We start from the raw sequence: 4,630 nt of genomic DNA on the forward strand, positions 1-4,630 counted from the left end.
AAAGAAATCAAGGTAAGACAAAAGTTGAGCTTCATCATGATGCCTTTTTAATAGTCACTTTGGCATATTTACAGTCAATTTTCAGTGCAAAACATTACATTAAGATCACTCTGAAAGTGCCCCTTCATTCTGGTATAGTGGCTGTGTGATAAAGTGTTAAAACCCCATCCTGCCACAACCACTAAGAGATTAAGAGACAGTAGCTACCGCCTCAGCTGTGGCTAATTGGCAGACCATCAACAGCTGTGGTGAGAGCAGAAGGAGATGGCCAGGGAGTCTGCTGTGGACCCTGTAGCAGCAAACTGGCAAAAAGCAGCTCAAAGAATTGAAACGTCTAAGTACAAAATAGTAGAATGAGTTTTTTCTGGGAAAGGGCTGGGAGTTGAAGGTAGGGAGCAACCCAGAGAAGCATCATTTTTATCTGAGTTAGCAGATTTTAGCTGCACAGTACAGGGTCCCTGGACTAGAACAGGGAGGGCTTAGGTTCCCTTGCCTGCCACCAGGAAAAGGGATATAAGGGCTCTTTTGATGCAACTTGGTGAGGATTATTGAGATAGCCTAGGGTGGGGCTGAAGGCCTGGCATAATCATTAGACTCCTTGTTTGTTGGTCTCTGAGCTACCTCGCAAGGATGGTGACTATAAAGTAGCTATGGCCGGACAGCTGAGTCATGAAAAAGAGCAAACTGCTGCAGGTTTGGATGAACTGTTGATATGGGGTGTCAAAGATGGAGGCTACTTCGCCATGCCTGGCCATGAGATGGTGCATGAGGTGGTGAATGACCCCTTACACTCTATGTCATAAAGCCCTACTGCTATTGCTTTGGAATTTGCTACTGGACTGAGGATATGAATACACAACATCTACCAAAGAAGAAGGTAAACTTTGTTTTTATTTTCTTACTTTTTGCATGGAGGCAATAGCATAACCTGCGTTTCATCATGCTTTGGTGGCCTGCTACAAGGAGATAAAAGGGAAAATGAATGAATATATATATATAAAAATATATAGCCTAACTTTTTGATCTGCCCTTGAAATTGTGCTGCAGTGAAATCTTACATAAGAGGAATCTGGGTGTTTCCGCTCTGCCCTGAACAGCTTTTAAAATTAAGAGTGGAAGGTGCAATAAACTATTTCAATAACCCTCTTAGGAGATGCCTTGTCACAGATGGATTCTATTATGGAGAAGATGTCTGTGACAGGGTTATAGAATATAGCAACAATCAGTCAGCTAAGGACTTTCTAGGGTAAGTGTCCTCAGTTTCACCCCAGGCACTTCAGTACTAAACTAGCTCTTATCTGACAAAGAGAATGGCTGTGAATAGGCCTTATTACATACAGAGTGTGGTTTTGTGTGTGTATGGGTTTGATTTTTTTTTCTTTTTCAGAAGTATTGAGTCAATGGGTGCTTCAGGTGCTAAGAACCTCTCACAATCAGGCCCAGTGAATAGGACTGTGTCCATCTCAATACCCCCAAAAGGGGAGCTGGAATAATTTTCATAGTGGTGGGGGGCTGATGATGGGAACCATATATCTGGTGTTTGTTATTACTACTTCAAGCCAGGAGGTGTGGCAACACGCCTAGTTCCAGCACCATTATCCCCAATAATGTCAGGAAAAAACTCTTCTGCTGCAGGAGAAAGATGCACAAAAAAATTAAAACCCAAATATGTATGCTTTATTTTTTTTTCTGGGAAAGAAAATATTGCAAAACACTTAATTAAAACCAATCTTTAGGGTACTGAACTGTTTCCACTGGAAAACCACCTCAACTGATTTCTCCTGACTTGGAGAAATTAATTGAAAACAAGTATGTTTTAGAAATGTTATGATTTCTGATTTAATCAGTCACTGTCTGATGATGATGATTTATCTTTGGCATATAACCAGGTTTTTATATAATACGTATTTCAAGCTGTTTCAATTGTTTACAGCTTTGTTTTTTTGGTGTGGGGGGAACATACAGAGCATTGTTGATGGGGAGGCTGGCACTTTATAAGTGGAAATATCTAATGTTTGCATTTCAGACAGTGAACTGATTCCCTTTTAAGAAAAAACAACACAAAACATTGTGTGTATATACACATCATAATTAATTTATTTTAGTGGTCCAGTAAATTACACTTCATATTATCCAATAAAAGTTGATGTTTTAGAGTTACATATACTGTAAGAGGGTGAAAAGGAACTTTTTTTTTTTTTTTTAACCTGGCAAAGGTACATGAAGCATATTTAGTTTTGGTTTGGAAAAAAAATGGTACAGTATCTCCTCGCTCAACATTGCCATTGTGTTCCTGAAAAATCCGACTTAAGTGAAATAATGTTAAGAGAATCCAATTTCCCCATAAGAATTAATGTAAATAGAGGGGGTTAGGGTCCAGGGACACTTTTTTTTACCAGACAAAAGACTATATATAATATATACACACACACACACACAGAGTATACGTTTTAAACGAACAATGTAATACTGTACACAGCAATGATGATTGTGAAGCTTGGTAGAGGTGCTGATGAACTAGCACTCCGCTGAGCCCTCAAGGATTAACACATTGTTAATGTAGCCTCACACTCTACAAGGCAGTACAAATGGAGGGAGGGGAGACAGCATGGCAGAAAGACACACACACACACACACAGAGGTTGTGTGTGTGAGAGAGAGAGAGAGACGTGCATTGCCACTCTAAGTACATTGCTTTTTAAAATAGATCAGCAAGTTCCCTCTGTCCTGAGCCCTGTTGTGTGTCCCCTGCTCTATGGAGATGGGGTAAGCAGGGGGTAGGAGCAGGAAGGAGGGGGACACCCTGACATTAACCCCCTCTTTCCACCACCCACACACACAGCAAGCAGGAGGCTCCTGGGAGCAGCTCCAAGGCAGGAGCAGCACATAGCAGTGGGGGGAGGGACAGCAACTGGTAGTCTGCTGGGTGGCTGCCTCACAGGGAACTTAGGGGTATTACCCATCCACCCTGGTTCCAAGCCCCCACCAGCTAGCTCCAACGGACTGCTCTTCCTGCAAGCAGTGGACAAGGCAGGAGGCTGCCACACAACATTATAAGGGAGCATTACACGACTTTAAATGAGCATGTTCTTTAATTGATCAGCAAAGTAACAACGAAACAATGTTAACCGGGATGACTTTAAGTGAGGAAAGGAAAAGGAGTACTTGTGGTACCTTAGAGACTAACCAATTCATTTGAGCATAAGCTTTCGTGAGCTACAGCTCACTTCATCGGATGAAGCTGTAGCTCATGAAAGCTTATGCTCAAATTGGTTAATCTCTAAGGTGCCACAAGTACTCCTTTTCTTTTTGCGAATACAGACTAACACGGCTGTTACTCTGAAACCTTTAAGTGAGGAGTTACTGTACTAGAATTGGCAGCACAGGAAATCTTGCTCCAGTGTATAGGCCGTTACTTTTTAATCCTCACACCTCTGAAGGGCCCATCCAGATTTTAAAATACGAATGAACTAACTATCTTTTTGTTTATATTGGTGTAAGGCCCTAGTCCAGCAAAGCACTTGAGCATGTGATCAACCTTAAGTAAACTAGTAAACCCATTGGCTCGGGAAACCAATGGCACATGCCCATATGTTGTACCAGCACTTCTCTAAAGCTACTATCTGTTCTCCATAATCTGAGCTTTCATTTTTTTAAAAAGGTAAATCTCTAGCTCTTATGACTGAATAAAACTTCAGTGTGAACCTAATGTGGCTGATGGAGAGAGCTCTATGATGTGAAGTTCCAGAGACTGGAACAAAACATCTGATAGCTGTGATCTGTCCCACTCATCTTGTTGAGGTCTAAACTCCATGTCCAATAATGACTTAAGATGTCAATATTAAGGCCTTTCCTCATTTAAGAAATGGAGTGTGCATGTGGGGTGTGATATCGCAAATCTGTGCGCAATTTACTGTAAGTGAGGTCTCATTGTAATGACTATCCAGGGCAGATCTTGGACAAGAACACTGCTTTTCTTTGCTCATTTGACCTCTGCTTAAAGTTAGCCATGTTTTTTTTTAAGTACTATGGTGAATAAGGTCCTAAATCTGAAGTAGTACATTTGAAGTCATTTGATTGGTGTTAAGCCTAACGTAAGGGAGAGGTCAATAAAATAAAATTAATAATATCTGGGGCTTTTCTTGCACTATATAAAGAAGCCATCCTCTAAGGAAGGTACATTTTGATGTCTAAACAGATTGACCTTCTGGGCCTAATCAGCATTTCAAGATTGGATTTGAAATGTGATTGGACTCTGTCCCTACAGAATGGCCTTTGTTCTTATCACTGCCCAGCACTTTAAAGTAGACAAACAGTAATCAGTTTTGTTTCCATTAAGGAAGCCAGTAGTGTCACCCCCACTGTATCTCCATGACTTCTTGATTTATTTATCTGTCCTTTTATTCTAGGTGTTAATGGTATCAGACTTCCTATCCTCACCCCCAGCCCAATCACCTTCTCTAACACACAAATGTCAGCTTCAGTCTGTGTTGGTGGTATTTTTTTAATCAAGGATGTGAAAACATAGTGAAGATGATACTTAAGTACCGTTTGTGTAACAACCTCATCTGTATTTATGTAAATTTTATAACTCATGGGGGTGCTCATTTGTTCATCTACTCCTGGCCTC

Source organism: Lepidochelys kempii, chromosome 1 (assembly GCF_965140285.1).
Source record: "Lepidochelys kempii isolate rLepKem1 chromosome 1, rLepKem1.hap1, whole genome shotgun sequence".
NCBI lineage: Eukaryota > Metazoa > Chordata > Testudines > Cheloniidae > Lepidochelys > Lepidochelys kempii.